Below are 20,581 nucleotides of genomic sequence, written 5' to 3'. Positions count from 1 at the left end.
TGCTTGACCTAGAAACGGGACACACTTCCAACACTTTCAGTTGTCAGATGTTGGTAAATTGGCTAAAAATTGGGGGTTTGAATGAATAAGAGTTTAAGGAAAAACTTAAAAATTAAATCTGTCGAAATAAATGTGTAAGTCTTACAAAGTTATGCTATCATAAGTGGTCCAGATGTAAATTATTGGATAGGTGTCCTTGTATGGCTTTCACTGCTACACTGTCTGGTCACCTCCCTGTAGTGCCTAAATGTCGTGAGCAACATCAAAAAGGAGGTGCAGTCTGCATGGCAGAAGCTGACTTCTGAGCTAATACCTAAACTCCTGCTATTGTCAATGGAATTCTAAATAGTTAAGCTCATCAGATGATTTAGCTCATAGAAAGTAGATATATAAAACATATTGGATGGGTTACAGCCCAAAGCACGCACTTCTCTCTGTAGACGGAGACAGAGAGACAGAGAGAGTCTCTGTCTGGAGACAGAGAGAGACTGTAAGAGGAGTCTGAGGTGAGTGCCTTAGATGCAGATGCAGGTGACATTAATCCTGCTGAAGATGGTTCAAATATATGCTGCTAAATTAGAGTGCTAGACATGGTAAGACAATGGGCTGAAAAAAAACAACCAAAGTTGTGTTTGTAGTAGAGGATGTGTTTAGGGAACCCTGGGGCTGAAGATTTTCCCTCTCAGTCTGTGAAGGGTCATGGCTGGAATCTGTGTTGCCAGGTGCATGGGCTTGAAAAATGCACACCATTAATGCATTGCCAATACTTCTCCCAACTCCATGCACATCTTGATAAAAACAGAGCTGACAAGAGGAGTCTATACAGAAGAAAAAATAAATAGATTTGCTGTTCCCTTCCTTTGCTGGGATAGCCTTAACCACAATTTTGTGTCTAGTTTTGGCAACTGAGTATTTTAAATTTTTTAGCATTTTTGTATTCAACAAATCCAGAAAAGATTAGCCAAAGCCTCGGGAGTTTTGGAAAATGGGATTTGTAAGGAAATCTTGAGAATGAGGTGATTCAGTACACATGAGAGGAAAATAAAGAAGAGCAGTATGATAGACAGTAGAATTTATTTAAACTGTGTTTTTCTGATTAAGGTCTGGCAACTGAACTCTTTCTGAGTCCTCCGTGACAAGAAATAAGTACTTTCACAAGGTGATTCACTCTGTTTTAGGATGAATTAAACCCCTTAAATCTGTAATCCTTCATTCTACCCACTGACAATACTGAAGGGTGAGACAATGGAAGGTGCTTTTGTGTGTGTTCAGGGTTTTTTTTGCAGGGCAAATATATGCTGAGGTTGGTATAGATTTCTTCATATTTATATGCATTGATGGAAGTTGGATTCTTTCTCAATCTCCTTCAAATAAAAAAAATATCTGCATTAAAAGTCATGCTACTTATATATTGTGAATATATTAATATGCATCAATACATATTAGCAATGGAAATATGGCTATGTTACTACTGGAGCAATCAGACCAAATACAGCTTTTTTCACAACAGAGGAATGTGGCAAAATTTGTGATGGCATCTAATGAAAGAAGTTGATTTTTAATTTTCTTGCACAGCTGGAAACATGTTAGGAAGTACCCTGTCCTGGAGAAGAAGCATGGGCGTTACTACAGTTTTAAGTGCTTTTCTGTACATTGAGTAACAAGTAATGTGACTCTTAGTATGTGAGAAATATTTATAGAAATCAGGTGAGATGTCTGATAATGCAAAGACATTTTTACTCTTTGCTTCTCTGTTCTGTAAAGAAACTTTCATTATTTGAGTCTTAACTGTCAAAGTCTTCACTGGTGCTAACATTTCCGGTTTTATCACTAGAACAGAAGTTATGAAAAAGCAAGAGTGGAAAAACAAAATTACTATTATAGAGTTCATCCTTCTGGGATTTGGGAATGGTCTTGAGCTGGGTTCTCTTCTTTTCCTGATGTTTCTGTCAATCTACATTGTGATCATAACTGGAAACATCTTCATCATTGTGCTGATGTTGGCTAATCGCCACCTTCGCACCCCAATGTACTTCTTCCTGGCCAGTTTGGCCTGCTTGGAAATCTACTACAGCTCAGATACCTTGCCAAGAATACTGCTTAGCAGTCTGTGTGGAGACAGATGCATTTCGGTCAACAGATGGTTTACACAATACTACTTCTTTGGTTGCTTGGCAGCTTCAGAGTGCTAGCTCCTCACAGTGATGTCCTGTGATAGGTACAAACACCTGCACCTTCCCATATGAGTGGCAAGCTCTGTCTCTCAGCTGGTGAGTGAGCTGACCAGGGAAGGGGCCCTCCTGGAGCTGCTTCTTGTGAACAGGGAAGAGCTTGTGGGGGAGGTAAAGGTTGGAGGCCGTCTAGGGTGCAGTGATCGTGAGATGATCGAATTTTCAATCCTTTGAGAAACAAAGATAGGGGTTAGTAAAACTGCCACCTTAGACTTCCGGAGGGCAAACTTTGACCTGTTCAAAAGACTGATTGACAAAATCCCTTGGGAGGCTGCCTTGAAGGAAACGGGAGTCCAGGAAGGCTGGACATACTTCAGGAGAGCAGTGTTAAAGGCCCAGGAGCAGGCTGTGCCCGTGGGCCTGGAAACAAGCAGGCAGGGAAGGAGACTGGCCTGGCTAAACAGGGACCTTTGGCTGGATCTCAAGAACAAAAGGAGAATCTGTTGCCTTTGGAAGAGGGGGCAGGTCTCTCATGAAGACTATAAAGACGTAGTGACATTATTCAGGAGGAATATTAGGAGAGCTAAAGCACTGCTAGAGCTCAACCTGGCTACAGCTGTTAAGGATAATAAAAAATGTTTCTATAAATTCATTAACAGCAAAAGGAGGATTATGGAAAATCTCCCTCCTTTACTGGATACAGAGGGAAACATGGTAACTAAGGATGAGGAAAAGGCTGAGGTGCTCAACGCCTACTTTGCCTCAGTCTTTAGCAGTGGAACTGGCTGTTCCCTGGACACCCAGCCTCAGGAGCTGGGAGATGGGGAGGGGAAGCAGGCTGAGGTCAGCACAGTTGAAGACGAGGTGGTCAGAGACCTGCTGCACCACTTGGATGCACACACGTCTGTGGGAGCGGGTGGGTTACATCCAAGGGTGATGGCAGATGTGCTCGCCAAGCTGCTGTCCATGATTTACCTGGAGTCATGGCTGACTGGGGAGGTCCCGTTGGGCTGGAGGGTGGCAAATGTGACACCCATCTACAAGAGAGGCTGAAAGGAGGATCCAGGAAACTACAGACCTGTCAGTGTGCCCTCAGTGCCAGGGAAGGTCATGGAGCAGGTCATCTCGGGTGCCATTACAAGTCATGTAATGGACAGCCAGGGGATCAGGCCCAGTCAGCATGACGTTATGAAAGGCAGGTCCTGCCTGACAAAACTGATCTCCTTCTACGACAAGATGACCTGACTCTTGGACGAGGGAAAAGCTGTGGATATTGTCTACCTGGATTTTCAAAAAGCATTTGACATAGATTTCTCATAGAAAAACTGTCTGCCCATGGCCTGGAGGAGCGAACGGTCTTCTGGGTCAAGCCCTGGCTGGATGGACGGTCCCAGGGAGGGGTGGTTAGTGGAGCTAAATCCAGCTGGGGGCCGGTCACAAGTGGTGACCTCAGGGCTCGGTGTTGGGACCATTTCTGTTCAACATCTTTATTGATGATCTTGACAAGGACACAGAACGGATCATCAGTGAGTTTGCAGATGACACCAAGTCTGACTGTTGATATGCATGAGGACAGGGAGGCTCTACAGAGAGACCTGGATAGATCGGGTCGGTGGCCAACGTTAACGGGATGAGCTTCAACCAGACCAAGTGCCAGGTCCTGCCCTTGGGCCACAACAATCCCCTGTGTGGCTACAGGCTCGGGGAGGGGTGGCTGGAGCTGTCTGGGAGAGAAGGATCTGGGGGTTCTAATGGACAAGCAGCTGAACAGGAGCCAGCAGTGTGCCCGGGTGGCCAAGGAAGCCAACGGCATCCTGGCTTGTGTCAGCACTAGTGTGGCCAGCAGGAGCAGGGAGGTGACAGTCCCCCTGTGCTCGGCACTGGGGAGGCCACACCTGGAGGGTTGTGTCCGGGTTTGGGCACTTCAACACGAGAGAGATCTCGAGGGGCTGGAGCGAGGGCAGAGGAGGGCAACGAGGCTGGGGAAGGGCTGGAGAGTAAATCCTGTGAGGAGGCAGTGAAGGAGCTGGGAGAGTTCAGTGTGAGGAGGAGGAGGCTGAGGGGAGAGAGACCTCATCACTCTGCAGCTCCCTGAAGGGACATTGCAGAGAGGCTGGGGCTGGGCTCTGCTCCCAGGGAATTGGTGACAGAGCAAGAGGGAACGGCTGGAAACTGCATCAGGGGAGGGTCAGGCTGGGCATGAGGAGAAAATTTTTCCCCAAAACAGTGGTCAGAGAGTGGAACAGGCTGCCCAGGGAGGGGGGAGTCCCCATCCCTGGGGGGTTTCAGGGCCGTTGGGACGAGCTGTGGGGGATGTGGGGTAGGGGAGAGCTTTGTAGACTCGGGCTGAGGGTTGGACTCGATGATCCCGAGGGGCTTTTCCAACCTGAACAATTCTGGGATTCTGTGACTTCTGTGGGCCTAATTAAATTGAACACCATTTCTGTAAGTCATTCCTAATAATAAAAGTCTCCTTGTAGTGACACTCATGTTGCAGAACTTGTCACTTCTGTTGTGGCAGAGGTGTGCTCACGGCCTCTGTTTCTGCTGACCTTCTCATCCTATCTCTAAGTCATTATCAAAGTCATGAAAATTCCTTCTGCCACTGAAAGGAAAAGGGACTTTTTCACGTGCTCATCACATCTTATTTTGGCAATTCTTTTTTACTGGTCAATATTAACTCTCTATGTACTTCCTCATCACAATACCTAAATATGTCCAGAGAAATTCTTCTCTGTTTTTTATACTATTCTCACTCCCTTGGCCAATCCTCTCATCTACACCCTGAGAAAAAAAGACATAAAGAAAGCTCTGTGAAAACAGACAAGAAAATTGCTGGCTTTCAAAGGGAAGCTTTCTATTTTCAAAAAAGGGGTAATATTCCTTAATGAATTACAGGCTCAGACATAATTACACAGCATGAGAATATGGCTAATTTGAATAAAGCTTGGAAATATATAGCTGTACATCTTAAAAATAAATAAAGAAACAAAATGGGTAAATAATCTTTATATCAGTTGTGGTGTGGTATAGAGAAAGACCATGAATATGTAGTGAACACTGCCAAGTAAGCAAAATAAATCCATGAAAGTCATTATATGTGTATTATTGCACATGATATCTTCTTGCCTGACTGGTTGCTTTCTTTTTCCTCACTACAGACAAAATTCAGTTCTGAATAAGATGAAACTCAGTTTATAGTGAATAGACCATTTCTTTATTAATATTATCTTCTGGACTGCTCTTAGCCTACACCCAAGATAGTTATCTGGACTCCTTTGATTGCAGATGAAGAGGGTGAGGAACATTGCTTGAATGGTTCATCTGATCTATTCTGGATGTCTTGTTTTGGCTAATATAAACCCTGCTCTAGAAGGTTTCAGTTCAATATACTAAAAAACTGCTAGCTCATACTGAAGAACACACAATGTAGACATCCAGACTAAAATTAATTAAATACTATCTATATCTGGACTGACAATTAGAACCTTAAAATGAAAGCAAAACTCCCACAACAACATTTCAACAACTTCCAAAGAGGAATGCACACTCTGTTGACATTCAGTGGAGAGATGGGGAGATAAATGGAAAGGACCATCTTTACCAATCTGAAATTAGTTCATTTTGTATGTGTAGTTTTATTCTCCTTGATAACAATTAGGAAATAGGAAGACCTGTTTAGAAATCTTCTGTAAGTTATGGAATTTGATTGTTGTGCGTGTTCCTATATTTAACATGGTTAAAAAAAGAAAAGGAATAGGGGTTAACAAAGCTTCACACTTTAGTAAAATGTCTAGCAGTGCAATAAGCAGTGGAGAAAAGACAACATAGGAACAGGGTGTAAGGAAATATAGCTTTTGAAAGCAGTTAGCAGAGCAAGAAATGGCTAATGGAAAACATCCCTGGGGTCTGGGGGAGAGAACAGCTGGAGAGAGGATTAGCAAATATAGGAAGGAGTAGGTATCACAAAGCTGTATGAGCCAGGGAATGCTTTCTTATGCCTTGCCTAAGTTTAGGAAATTAATTAGAGCTCCAAACTCAAGAATACACATCTAGCTGTCCCATAGACTATATCTACAACAGGCCAAATTAACCAGGCCCAGGAATGTCTATATCCCTTTATTTACAATAATGGATAACCATTAAGACTTAGACATCTGCATTATAAACTCTGCATGTGTGTTAGTCACCTATTTTTCCCAACATACTCACTAAATGGAAAAAAGGCATTTCTATATTGTGATTTATCTGCACATTTTGAATTTTTGAGGCTATGATGAATTACACCTTAGAAGTGCCTGTTCCTCTCCTTTGAGTAACTCTATGAAAAGCTGTCCTGGTTTCGGCCAGGATAGAGTTAAATTTCCTTGGGCTGAGAGGAAGCACAGCTGGAGGGCCGGGCCCAGGTCCTTGGAGTTTTCCATGCCACCTGACCTCATGTTTTCTCGTTTTGGTTTTGCTTTTCCAGCAGGACTTCTGGTGTGGTCAGGATGGGTGCTGGGTGTGGGCTGCGTACTGGTTGCTGGTCGGTGAGCAACTACTGTATATTACCTGTTTAGACTTACTATTGTTACTGTTGTTTTGTTACTATTACCAATTTTTTTTAATTCAACTTATGAATTTCTTTTTTTTTTTTTTTTTTTTTGTCCTTCCCCTATTTCACCGGGGAGGGGGGCAGGAGCGGAAGTAAATGACTGGCTGTGATGGTTTGACTTTGGCTAAATGCCAGGTATCCACCAAGTCACTCTATCACTTCCCCCCGCCCCCCCCCCCCCCTTTTCCCCTTGTTTTCTCAACAGGGCAAAGAGGGGAAAGAAGATAAACCAACCCTTGTGGGTAAAAAAAAAAAAAAAAAAAGCAGTTTTAATATAAACAAATTGAAGCAAAGGTCCACGCGTGGAAGCAAAAGCAAACAGATTTATTCTCTACTTCCCATGAAGAGGTGCTGTCGGGCCTTCTCAGGAAGCAGGGCTCTAATACGCGTAGTGGTTGCCTCGGACGACCAAGGGTGACCCCCCCCTTCCTCCTTTCTCCCAGCTTTATACTGAGCAGACGTCATATGGTATGGAATATCCCTTTGGTCGGTTTGGGTCAGCTGTCCTGGCTGTGTCCCCTCCCAAGATCTTGCCCACCCCGTCCCACTGGGGGAAATATCAGAAAGAGCCTTGGTGCTGTGTAAGCACTGCTCAGCAGCAGCCACAACACCAGGGTGCTGCCAACACCCTGCAGCTCCCAGCATAAACCACAGCACCGTGAGGGCTGCTATAGGGGAAAACCAATTCCAGTTCAGCCAGACCCAGTACACTGGCCACATGGTGAATGGCTACCAGCCGAGTTCAAATCACAACAAAAGCTCAGATGTAGAAATTCAGAACTCAAACCACTGACATACATAGGCCTTTAGCGCCTTTTGCGACACCCAGGAGCATCTTAGCTGGTCTCCAGTATTGTTCCAGAAGGACAGATCTCCTGTGGATCACTATCATATTTGCCAGCCTTAAGCAGATATCTTGGATACTCTAGAGCATTTTAAAAGTTACTAGATAGGCCAACAACAATTAAACCACTGGATGACAAATGTCTGAACTTAGGTATGGTGAATCTCTCTTTGACTTGTTACCAGGTTTCCTTACCTTGCACAAAATACTTAATTCAGTGTGGTTCTAGGATACTTTTCAAAAATTAGTTTTGGAAACCTCACAGTGAATTTCTAATTTTCTGAAGAGCTGTAGTTCAAGCAGGATTAATTTCACCTGAATTTATCCATTCAACTATAGACTTTTTACCTAAATGACATGGTGCTACTACATGCCTGATAATAAAAAGAGATAGCTGTCTTCAGAAGGTGATATATCCATCCTCTGAGGGATGTCTAAAACAAATGGTCAGATTTGGTTTGGGGTTCTTTCTCTCCATCAAGACAACTTGATTAATAATTCAAACGAGACATCTAGCAAATGGTGTTTTCCTCCTTCCATTACTTTCAAATGGAGAATCACACTTTGTTATTTAAACTTTATTTTAAATTTAAATTTTAACATATTTATTGTTAACTTTACTTCATGTAAGATTTAAAAAAAAAAAAAGTTAACTTTTATTAATTTCAATTCTTCATAGTCTGCTACAATACCAAGGGAGATGTTTTGTCTTCTGAGTATGCTTGGTGAATCCAGAGAGGGGTTCATATATCATGATAATGAATCCAGAGAGGGGTTCCTATCTCAGGAAACAATGTAAGATAGCATGTCTTTCAGAGCTGCTGAACCTTGCTCTTTCTTGGGGATCCTACAGTTCTGAAGTGTTGCCCAAAAGGCAGAAAAAGGTGTCCCAGTATGAACAAATGCATCATATTAGAAATTCTGGATTGCTTCTCATGAAAATTGAGGTATATCAGTATTTTCTATACTATTTGGTAATGAAAAATGGAAAGAAAAAGGCTCATTAGTATAGTTGGCTCAAGAAAAAAAAAAAAAAAAAAAAAAAATGTCTGCGTTGTACACTGGCATGTCTGAGCTATATGTTAAGACTTTCATGGAGATGTAAGAGATTCGAGTACTTCTAGCAGTTGGTTTGTTTTGAATTACTTCTGAAGAATTAAAAGAATGCATAAAAATAACATCTGAGAGTTGTTGCTTCTGTTTGTAGATTGTAAGGGAAACAAATGGGTACCTCAGCTGCTGATCTTTGCCATATGGCTGTTTGCAGAAACAACACAAAAGCTTTTCTTGATCACACAGGTAAATACCTCACTTGTAACAATATAGATTTTTTACATACTCCTCTCTACTCTGAAACAGGTCTTTTTTAAAAGAAACAAAGTAGCTGTGCAGTTTGGAAAAGGGAGTTTCTACCCACAACAGAGGACAAACAAGTTACAGAGTACTTCAGTACACTGAACCTGCCCAAACCCATGGATGCAGTGGAAGGTGCTGAGTGAACTGGCTGATGCCATTGCAAGACTGGTATTTGTCATCTTCGACAAACTGGGGTGGGTTCCCAGTGACAGAGAAAAAGCAAGCGTACCTGTCTTCAAGAAGGCCAAGAAGAAAGGTTTGAGGAAGGTCAGCCTCACCTCAGCCCTGAGGAAGAATACAGAGCAATCCTCCTGGAAGCCATGTCCAGGCATATGAAGGGCAGGAAAGGATGTGTAACAGCACAGATTTACCAAAAACATGTCATGCCTGACCAACCTGACACCTTTTCAGGATGAGATGGCTGGCTCAGAGTGGGTGAGGGCAGAGTGGTGGATGCCATTTAATGACCAGCAATTCCTGACAATTTGGCCTTGTAGCCAAACTGGGAAGATCTAAACTGGATGGGAAAACATGAGGGCAGTCTGGACCACCACGGCTTTAACACATAGTGGTCAACAATCAGAGTCTGGCTGGTAGCTGGCTATAAAAGGCATTCCCCATGGGCTGATACAGGGACTGTTTCACATACTCATCAGTGACTGGGAAGATGTGATGGAGAACATACATCCTCAGGAGTTTCCAGATGACACAAATGTGGGGACAGAGGAAGAGGGCCATACACAGGAACTTCATGAAGTTCAGGACAAATGCCAAGTCCCGTCCATGGAACAAAAGATGCACAGGTATAGATTGAGATTGACCATCTGAGGAACAGCTCTGTAGAAAAGGGTGGGGAGTTCCTGGTGGATGGCAAGCTGGACCTGAGACAGCAGCCTGTGCCTGCATTGGAGAGGAGCGACCATCAAGCCAGCTGTGTTAACAAGAGATAGACAGCTAGCCAAAGGACTGCAGCCATTCCCCTCTGCTTGGCACTTGCGAGGCCACCTATGGAGAAAGATGTCCCATTTTGGGATTCCTTTATACAAGAAACAGAATGATAAATAGAAGAGAGTCCAGAAGAGGACCACTAAGATGATCAATGGGAACACAGGTCAAGATGGTAACGTACTGAAAGGGGTTGTGTTTTATAACAATGCAGTCTTGTAACTTCACTTTACTGTGAAGGAAGGTCAACCAGTGTGATAATCAAGTGCAGGTTGGGGGGTGCCTTCACTGCATACTGTTGGGGATGACCTTTCCCAGCTAACAGCAATAGGCTGCACAACATAGGTGCTCCTTTCTGTGATAATGAATGGCACCCCCATATAGGTCACCAGTAGAGATAACAGGATCAAGTGAGAAATTAAGTTTCTACTTACCTTTGTAGCTGGCATGAAAACATGCAAACTGAGAAGGTAATTCCAACAGTTATCTACATCACAAATAGCTAAGTATGCACAGGCAGATTGAAGATGGTCTACAAGAGAAAAGTTTCTTACAATACTGAATTCATAAGTAATTGTCCAGGGACACTGAATAAAGAAAAATGATAATTTAAAAAAATCACAAAATTAGCAGGTCATTATTTTATATTTTAGCAATGACAAGACCAAATAGTAAAATATATGTTCCGTCCATTCTTCAAGTTTCAAATGTATGGCTGTACCATCAATAATTTCATTCTCTTTTGTTTATTTGAAACCTGTATATACAAATATACATGCATGTGCGTGAAAACAGGGGAAAATATTTTGTTTCTAAAAAAAGATCAGAGAATGTAATTAGATACCAGTTCTGTAGGCAATGAATTCATATTTTGCACACAGAAAATAAAATAGGTGAATTGTTGATGAAAACATATTTCAGAAAATACCAGTAGAACTGAAATACGAAGTAGACATGGCAAAATTTTAGCTTAATTAAAAATGAAAACAGAAACTATAAGGAAAATCCCAGCTCTTCCGCACTGAAGCTCATTCTTTTTTCTTATTACCTCGTTTTTATCATGGGTTCCTTTTTTTTAGTGTGCCTCTCAAAATGTCATTTGCCCACTTACTAAATAATGGAACCAGTTTCAGAGCAGGTCACTATTTCTTCATCCTGTAAAGACCTTTCTTCTCATGTCTTCCTTTTTGGCTTATACAGGCTGTATAGTTTCTCTTTCACATGGAAGATTGTTGAAGCACTGGGGTTCAGTAACCAGACCTACTTCACCTTGCAGGGGTTCTCCCACCTCGCCACTCTTCAGATCTTTGTCTTTGAGGGAATTCTTCCAGTGTTCCTAATCACAATGACAGGGAACTTTCTCATTATCATAGTTGCAACCACTGACCCTGCCTTGTACACCCCTATGCTATTTTCTCAAAAACCTGACTTTAATTGAAATTTGCTTTACACCAGTGCCCAAGATGCTTGTGGATTTGTTGTTGGAGAGAAAGGTCATGTCCTTTTCTGCCTGTGCCCTACAACTTTACTTTGCCATATTCTTCCTCACTTCTGAGTATTTCCTCTTGGGTGCCATGGCATATGACTGATATATGGCTGTGTGCCATGCCTTGCACTACACCATTACAGTGAACAGGAGAGCGTGTCTTCACATGGTGTATGACCCCCTGATGAAACCACAGTTAATGTCTCAACCATCCGGTAAAGAACTTTGGCAAAGGAAATGGTTTCTGTGGAAATGCCGGGGCTGTGAAGGTAATGGCAAGGAAGAGCAACAAGAGGAGGGCGTCCTGTGGAGGTGGGACCACCCTTTTTTGGAGGCTGAAATCCCCTATCTTGAGTGACCCTATGAAAAGCCAATAGAGAGACCATTTTCACGAGGCATGTAAAGGTCAAACAATGGTCACCCCTGCAGGGAGAGGGGAGCAACTCCCCAACGACACCCAAGCCCACCAACTCATTTCCAGAAGAATCTGAAAGCATAAACTGCACATGATGCCTCATTAGCCAAGTGTCCACCCAGAGGAGGGGCAAGGAATGACAAAAAGACACAAGTCAAAGCCCCAGGTGGCAGCACCCCACCAGAACTGGACCTCTAGGCTGGCTGGACCAACAATGGAACGAGGACTGGTAAAATTTTCCTTTTTGTCTTTCTCTCTTTTCTCCTACTTCCCCTTTTCTCTCCCATTCTTACTCTGTGTGCTGGCATATAAGGCAAGGCTTGTTGGGCCTGTTTAAGGCTTAGTGGGGTGTAAGATCTGCCACTAGTCGGTGTAAGTTTAATGCCTGTTGCAGAGGATGCAAAGATCACTGACAAAGTTTCATGCCAATTATCTGTTGTGAGTGAACAGAAATTGAGTTATGTGAACTGAAGAATCCTTGGTGTCGTTTCACCTTGATCCTGACCTGGGAATTGGTGAATCTGAGTCATCATCCTGAGAAAATGGGACTCGACAATATGCTCGTAGCATGCTGGATTGCTGGTGTTTCACTTCCTGTAGGACTCACTGGTTGGCTATTTAGCTACCCCTTTTGGGGCTCAAAGGAGATTGAACATTTCTTTTGCTATATTGCTTCCATTCTGGATCTGTTCAGACACATACTTATTTGAGCACGTGTTTGTTGCCACTGTTGTAATTGTTTCGATCCCATTTGTCTTGATATCCATCTCTTACATCCAGATAACCCATACCATCCTTCAAATGCCATCTGACGAAGGAAGATGCAAAGCTTTTTTCACCTGCATTTCTCACCTGATGGTAGTGACACTGTTCTACTGCACAGCTGTCTTAATATTTAAAGCCAAAGTCCAGAGTCAGCAAACACCAGGAAACTGGTGGCTCTTTCTTACACAGTGGTAACTCCTATGCTGAACCAAATCATCTACAGTTTATGAAACAAAGAAGTAAAGTATGCTCTGAGGAAACATTTGGGAGAAGACAATTCTTCAGTAAGGTGCCTCTGCCTAGGTAGACTCACTGATTTTCTGAAAGTTGATCTCACTTGAAGGTTAAAAATCAAAGAATTAATACATTCCTCAAAGTATGTAAGGGATTTGAAAAATTTAGCTTTTGTTGGAAAATACTGAGTAACGTACATAATCTATAATGAATAAATGAATATATTTAATGTAACTGTTCAAAATATTACAGAGACCACAGAAATAACCCATAAAATCTGTATATTAACTATAAAATGTTTAAGCCTTTTTCCTTTCTTCTGCACAATGGTTAGCTTTCAAACATATCTAAAATAAATCATTGAATAAAACACATGACTCCAGCATACATAAGCCTAACTTGTAACAAAATTCCAGAAAAGTCAGAAAAAAAAGTTGTGCATATTTTCAGCAGAAATATGCCAACAGTCTGTATATATGTATATTCATATTCATATGCATATATGAACTTGGTATAGTTCATCTCATGGTAATCAGTTCCTCTAACCAGATAGTAAAGAGAGGGATTCAATTGACTGGGTATAGGAATGGGATTCCATTCAAGATTATGACATCCAACCGTAGGTATATATAAGTCAGCAACGACATGCCCATCAAAGTTTATGACAATCTAATCAATACAATCAGCAACACTTAAGGAGTGAACAACTGAGAGAAGTTTGCTTTGGCTGCTTGAACACAGATAACTAGTGCTTCTGGAAATGTCCTATATCTTATTTTCGTTATATTTGCCAATCCAAATGTAACAAATAACCCTGGGGACTGCAGGCAGCCAAGGATGTTTCAAGTCACACCTATAATGCAGCTTAGTTAAGGGATGTGCACAGTAGTGCACCCAAAGGACCTCCAGCTGCCATACCAGCAGAGTGTCCGGAAACTGGATCCAGGGTACATGGCCCTCTATCTGTTATTTTTCTGGAGAGATGAGCGTGATACATCTCTGGCTGTGTGGGGGTGGTTAGGGTTCCAACTCCATGATGTCACAGAATCACAGAACTGTTGAGGTTGGAAGGGACCTCTGGAGGTCACCTTGTCCAGCCCCCCCTGCTCAAGCAGGGCCACCTAAATCCAGTTGCCCAGAATCATGTCCAGATGGCTTTCAAATATCTCCAAGGTCATCTTACAGACTGTCAGAAGTGAGTATTGCTATTTGCAACTCTTTGCAAACAGTACCAGGAAGAATCACTCAAGAACAGCTCAAAACCATATCTGAGAGGTACAACTCCAGACCCACTCATGCAGAGGGTATGAGAGAACATGGGTACAAGAGAAAACAACATTTCGGGATGCAGCAATGGAGTGATAAAACATGAGGCGCCTCCAGGAAGACTTGCCTTAAAAAGGGCTCCCTGACAAGGAGAGTTTCCCTGGGCCATGAGGCTGTGCCGTGGGAAAAAGGCACCCACTACCAATGGGAAGACACTGCAGGGGGGTGAGGGACTTCTGGTCAGTGGAGCACCTGGGCCGGAAATGTGAGGACATACCCATTTGCTGTGTTCTTGTCTCTGTGTTGCCTGGGCTCTTTCTAATGTGCCTGGCCTCAACACTGTGAGTGAAAGGAGCAGAGGGAGTACTAGGAAAATCCCAAGACTGGGAAAAAAAAAGAAAAATAAGGAGAACTGCCTTTTGAGGTGGCTGCATAGGTAAAGTGTGTCAGGACATGTTGAGCAGGGACATTTGGGGAGAAGTGAGCTTTAGGTATGGAACTGGCAGGGGCTTTTGGAAAGGGAATGGGTTGGAGAACGGAGAATATACATGAAATCATGGAAAATTTTGAAATTTCCCGCATTTTAAACAGGAAAAACAGGTCCTTTCACTTCACCAAGTGTTTTTCCATGTTATCTGCCCATCTCCTGTAAGTCTTGAAAAGCAAAAGTTGCAAATATCTGCTATATGGTGACTCAAATTTAAGCTGGGGGCTGCCAATCCAGCAAGTGGGAGAAGTATGGAGGAATGGGGAATGTGGAGTTTTCCATGGGGAAGAGGCAGGGCAAGCTCTGCAGCTCCAAGGGAAAGGTATGGGCAAGGGCTGCAGGAGCAGGCAGGTTCTTGCAGATGCCACAGGTGAGCAGAGCATACTGACACTGCTTTTGAGGCAGAACAACACTGTGGGAGGACCCCCGGAGATCTCTAGTCCCACTTCATCCTCAAAGCAAGGTCAGCTGTTGGGGTGACGACATTATTCTGGGCTTCATACAACTGAGTCTTGAAAAATTCCAATAACAGAGGCTGCACAACCTCCCTGCATGACCTGCTCCACTGCTTGACTGTCTTCAAGGTCAAAAAGTGTGCCCTTATCATCTGCACCTTCTGCAGCAGCCCAGTTCTTGGACTCAAACGTCACTTAAACATGAGAGGTCCCTTTCTCTGAGCATAGCACTGGTACACACCTCAGTACCCCATGGGGCAAGGTACAAACCCTCACCACAGAGGCGGCAATGAGCTAGGCTAGCTAATACCTCTGTCAAGCCCTTGTTGTGTGCTTGGCTTTGGTGATCAAGGCAAAGTTGGTGATCCTTGATCCTTGGGTGATCAAGGCAAAGCACTTGTGGGATGGTGTGTTGCTGTTGCTTGTCCCTGTGCCCTAGCACGTCCTGCACACCCACATGGCTTAAGCAGGCAGGACCAAGCCAACAGCTTGTCTTGTGACAGGCCTGACTTTGTCACCACCATGAGGTTGGACTGTTACACCATTGACTGGATGCTAGCAGTCATCTGTCAATAAAATCCAACAAGATGCCTGAAGCAGAGGTGTGCTACAAGATGGGAACCCCTTGAGAGGGTCGTCAGTCCTTGGGGACTGTTATCCCAGGACACAAGAAGAAAAAATTGCTTAGCTAACAGCCCTGCGTACCACTGATGAAGCACAACGCCAACCCCCAGGAGGTCTGCCTTGCTTCCTTGCACCCACTGGAAATGGGCTGTGGGATGAAGAGGAAGGGGCAGTTGTTGCCAGAAACCCACCACAAGACCAAACAGGCTCTGTTGCCAGGTAAGCACGTGAGGAGCCAAACCCCAGCACTGACAGGATTTCCTCCTCTTGGGCCTGAGTCTGCCTCCAGTGGAGCTGGTGTCAGTACACTGATGCGGGATGAGGTGTGTGATGTTCTGAGTAGCCCAGGGCACAGGCTTTATGTTCTCTTTTGTTTCTTTCCAAAAATATTTAAATCTCCCAACTTCCAGCAGTTTTGCAAACCAGGCCCCCAAATTTCTGAGAAATGTGCAAAAATACACCCACATTCATTCTTTTACCCCCACAGTATGCTTGCCTGTTTTCCCAAAATCGTATGTGTAGGCAGGAGGGTTCAGTCTGGAGAAGAGGAGGCTGAGGGGAGACCTCCTGGCCCTCTGCAACTCCCTGCCAGGAGGGGGCAGAGAGGGGGGATGAGTCTCTGGAGCCAAGGCCCCAGCGCCAGGCCCCGAGGGAATGGCCTCAAGCTGCCCAGGGCAGGGTCAGGCTGGCTCTGAGGAAGGATTTCTGTGCAGAAGGGGCTGTTGGGCGTTGGAATGGGCTGCCCAGGGCAGGGGGGAGTCCCCGGGATCCCTGGAGGGGTTGAAGAGTCGGGCTGAGCCAGCGCGGAGGGATCTGGCGGCGCTGGGAAGGGTCAGGGAGGCTCACGCTGGCACTGGGGCGGCTCCAGGGGCTGCCCGGGACGGGCGGGACGGGGGGAGGCGGCGGGCAGCCTTTTGTGGCTCAGCAGAGTGGCGCAGCGGGAGCGTGCTGGGCCCATAACCCAGAGGTCGATGGATCGAAACCATCCTCTGCTAGCGCTTTTGCCTCCCGCCCGCACCCCGCGCCCCCTTTCCCGCCCCGCCCCCTCCTGGAGCCCCTTGCCGGCGGCGCGGGACAAGTCGCCGGAGCGGCCGGTTAGCTCAGTCGGTTAGAGCGTGGTGCTAATAACGCCAAGGTCGCGGGTTCGATCCCCGTACGGGCCACGAATTTTCTCTTTTCTTTTTTTAATTTTCTTTTTTCTCTTTTCTTTTCTTTTCTTTTCTTTTCTTTTCTTTTCTTTTCTTTTCTTTTCTTTTCTTTTCTTTTCTTTTCTTTTCTTTTCTTTTCTTTTCTTTTCTTTCTTTTCTTTTTTCTTTTCTTTTCCTTTTCTCTTTTATCTTTCCTTTCCTTCCCTTTCCTTCCCTTTCCTTCCTTTTTCCTTTCTCTTTTTTTTCTCTTTTTTTTCTTCTTTTTCCCAGCCAGCCCTCCCTTTCGTCTCACCCAGAGCCAGCCTGTGATCATGCATGAACCCGCAGGGCCCTCACCAGAGCTGTGCAACCCAGCACATCCAAGGAGGCAGGCCAAAAAAACCCAACCAAGAGGATAAAAAAGAAGTGTTCCTGACTGGCTGAGGATAACATCAACCACTGCACCATGCTGCTCACTTCCATACTGCTCCTGTGCTGCCGATGGAGAAGCACGTGTACATGCCCTCCCTGCCTGCACTAAGGGGTGCTCCCACACCTCTTAACCCTGGGGGATGGTCCCCTGGGAGAGCTTCACCCTCTAGTCTACCACTGTTTTTTCCTTACCCCTTCTTTTGAAGGTTTTCGTTTGTATTCAAGGACAAACTTCACTGCTTCCTACAGTCAACTGCACCCATTTAAATAGGGACAAATTGTCAAAAAACAGCCTTGCACAGAAAGTCAGTGACCAGTCAGTGTGCAACTTGTGCACCTGATTGAGCACCCAAATACTATCACAAATGGGATCAAGCAAAATATGGAAAATACATCGCTACCATCATCACCACCATAGCTTACTGCACTGCAGGGGAGACCAAAGTTGCTGCTCACCTGGGAGCTCAGTGCTCCTCAGGCCAGCTGGCCTCTGCCGAGAGGTTTCCCTTCCCCCTCCCTCATCTCTCTCTCTCCCTTTATTTTTGCCCATAATAAACATTTATTGTTAGAGTCAATGTATGCCACCAGCTACAGACACTGCTAGTAGTTCTTTGTTCCTGTGAGCCTGTACCAGCACACTTTGTGTAACACCTGGGGGATGCTCTGTTAGGTGCTGACAAATCCAGCAGCCCAACACAGCCGAAGCTGCCGTGGCTCCATGGACTCAGCTTCAGCCAGCAGCAAGGCTGAGCGTGTATCCCCAGGAGGCACATACCCCCCAGACTGGTAGGTGGGTAGTTAGATAGGTGATACACAGCCCCTTTCATATCCCTTATCCCTCTATTTTCCTACATTTGTGGCTCCCCAAACCACTTTGATCCCTCCTTTTCCTCACCCTGAACATCCCATAAGTCTTGTACAATCCCAGAATGGTCTTCCCCTCAATCCCATAATGTGTACCTCACCCCAAGGCAGTCACCACCCCCCCACAGTCTGAGTGGTGATCCAGAGAGCTGCCCCAGTTGACTGTTGTGATGGTGCCACCTCCTGACCCAAGGACAGCCCTGGGAGCAGCCAGGTCAGGGAATCCCTGGCACTGTGGAGGTTCCCAAGGTTCCTCCACCTCTCATTCCTCTGCTTCTTTTCATTCATGGAGATGAGCCTTTAATGTTGTCTCATGGGAGGGGAGGCTGCCTGCACCCCAGCCCTGGGGGATGCTCTGTGGGGAGGAAGCCTGCCTGCATCCACCAGCCCTGAGAGATGCACCCACGGAGGATGCCCTGCAAGAGCCACCCCACAGACACCCTCCCAACAGGAAGAGTACACCTTCCCCAGCACAGTTCTTCCTGCAACAAAGCTCGGTCTGATCACTCCCTCTCCTCACAGCTTTGGGAGGGAACCAAGCAGGAAAGACCAGCATTACCTGGTAAGGGCAGGAGAAGTTTCTCTTGCTCCTCTCCAGCCTGGCTGACCCTGACACCCCCCATGAAATCTCACACCCTGCCCTGTCCCTGCCAGAGTGCTCCTTGCACCAGTCTCAGGGGACCCACGGCCCCCAGCACTGCCAGGGCTGGTGCCACCTCAACCCCTGGTACACCAGAACCCTGCGGCTGAGGTGCTGTGGGCAACAGCCCCTGCCCCAAGGTGCTGCACCTCAGCTGCTGTGCCCCGCTGCAACCCCACAGGAGCATCTTCAGCTCTGCAGGGCCTGGAGGAAAGGATGAGGTTGTGAGAAGGGCCAGATGTGGGCTTGGGGGTCAGACATGGGAATGTGGCTCTAAGAGGGGGTGTCAGGGATGTAGTCGGAGCTCAGGGGTCAGATGCAGCTCAGGTGTGTCAGGATGGACCACTCAAGCATGAAGGTGATCCTTGAATATCATCCTCCTCTCTTGCGCCCCTCTTCCCTCCAGGGCCTTACCAATGGGACTGTATCAAGCAGATCCCTAAGAGGCTCAACCGCACTCCTCAAATTCAGCGTTGTGATCTTGCTTTTTGCCTGGCTACTTCCCCTCAAGACTCCGAACTCCACCGTCTCACGGTCACTGCAGCCAAGGCTGCATTTGACCTTACACAGCCCCTAACAAGCCCTTACTTGGTGGTGCGTTTGAGGCCCAGCAGAGCACCTCCCTGCATTGGTTCCTCTATCATTGGCTCAGGAAGTTGTCACTGATGTTCTCCAAGAATCTCCTGGATTGTTTACATCCTGCTGGGATGTCCCACTAGCACATCAGGCTGGTTGAACTCCCCCAGGAGGACCAGGGTCTGTCAATGTGAGGCCGCTTCCAATAAGCTCCCAGGGGGCTGCTCACCCACCCCCAGGCAGAGCTCCAGGCACTCCAGCTGCTGCCTCGCATAGAGAACAACTCCCCCTCCTTGTCTTCCTGGCCTGTCCTTCCCAGACAGCCTGTGTCCCTCCATCACAACACCCCAGTCATGTGAGCCCTCCCACCTCCTCTCTGTGATCCCAGCAAGACCACAGTCCCGTGGCAGCACACAGATCTCCAGTCCCTCCTCTTTACTTGCACGGGCATGCAAGCAGGGCAGGGGGGCAGCCCAGGGTGCCCCCTGTGGCGCCTTGTAGGCACTTTCTTGCATCCAAGATTAGTGGAGAATCTCTTCAATCAAGGGGCTCCAAAAGCTCCAGGGGTGCTTCACCAGCTGCTGCTGTTTTGAAGGACAAGGAAATAAAAACATGCACTGAGCACTTGCACCCAGCTAGGCCGCTGGGAAAGGAGAGCAGGACAGCCTGCCAGCAAAGCTGGCATCAGGGGAGAGAGCCCTGCTCTGCAGCTGGAGAAGTATGCGTTAGAGCTCAGGAGAACGCAGTGGGGGCCTGAAGGGGGGCGGGGTAGATGTAACATATGAGGTATCCCAAGATGCAAAGAGATAAATAAAAGAAATGCAGGTAGGGAGGTAGGGAACTGGTTAGAGAGATGAGGCAGTGAGCATACCAGCAAAAAACATGTTTCTTAAGTACTTTTATTCTCAAGAAAGGTCAATATACTGCACAGAGGAGGTTCCAGTTGCATCTCATCTGCTCACTCCTGTTCTAGGGCCAAAAAGCACCCACAACAATTCTTCAAAGAGAAAGAGCAGTCCTTCAAGCTACTCTTTTTCAGCAACAAATCCAACTTACAGCTTCCCAGTTGGTGTGGTGGGGTTTGGGTCTTGGGGGGGGGGGTGGGGAAGGAGGGAGGGACAGAAAGGTTCATTGTCTTACAGTAAGATTATCTCATTTGAATACCTTTCCTTTGGCAGAGTTTCAAGGTGTGTTACTGCAAGCCATAAGCCACTTATTCCCAACGCCCACCCTTGAAAAATTCTGATCTCCACAAAAGGGTGTATCAGGTTTACAGGGCAAGGTTGGAGGGGGGCAGTGC

At 45.8% G+C, this 20,581-nt stretch overlaps 2 non-coding genes and 1 pseudogene across 2 annotated transcripts; all 3 read left to right on the top strand.

The window, feature by feature from the left end:
- The first annotated feature begins 1,844 nt into the window (after positions 1–1,844).
- Positions 1,845–5,081, top strand: LOC141965658 (olfactory receptor 2AP1-like; annotated as a pseudogene).
- Positions 5,082–16,565: 11,484 nt separating this feature from the next.
- On the top strand, positions 16,566–16,637 carry TRNAM-CAU (transfer RNA methionine (anticodon CAU)). The gene has a single exon. It is a non-coding gene; the product is annotated as a tRNA-Met (tRNA).
- Positions 16,638–16,731: 94 nt separating this feature from the next.
- TRNAI-AAU (transfer RNA isoleucine (anticodon AAU)) lies at positions 16,732–16,805 on the top strand. The gene has a single exon. It is a non-coding gene; the product is annotated as a tRNA-Ile (tRNA).
- Positions 16,806–20,581: the final 3,776 nt, after the last annotated feature.

This window comes from Athene noctua, chromosome 13 (assembly GCF_965140245.1).
Source record: "Athene noctua chromosome 13, bAthNoc1.hap1.1, whole genome shotgun sequence".
Classification (NCBI taxonomy): domain Eukaryota; kingdom Metazoa; phylum Chordata; class Aves; order Strigiformes; family Strigidae; genus Athene; species Athene noctua.
Note: the sequence above shows the minus strand (reverse complement) of the source record. Positions and strands in the feature narration are given on the sequence as shown.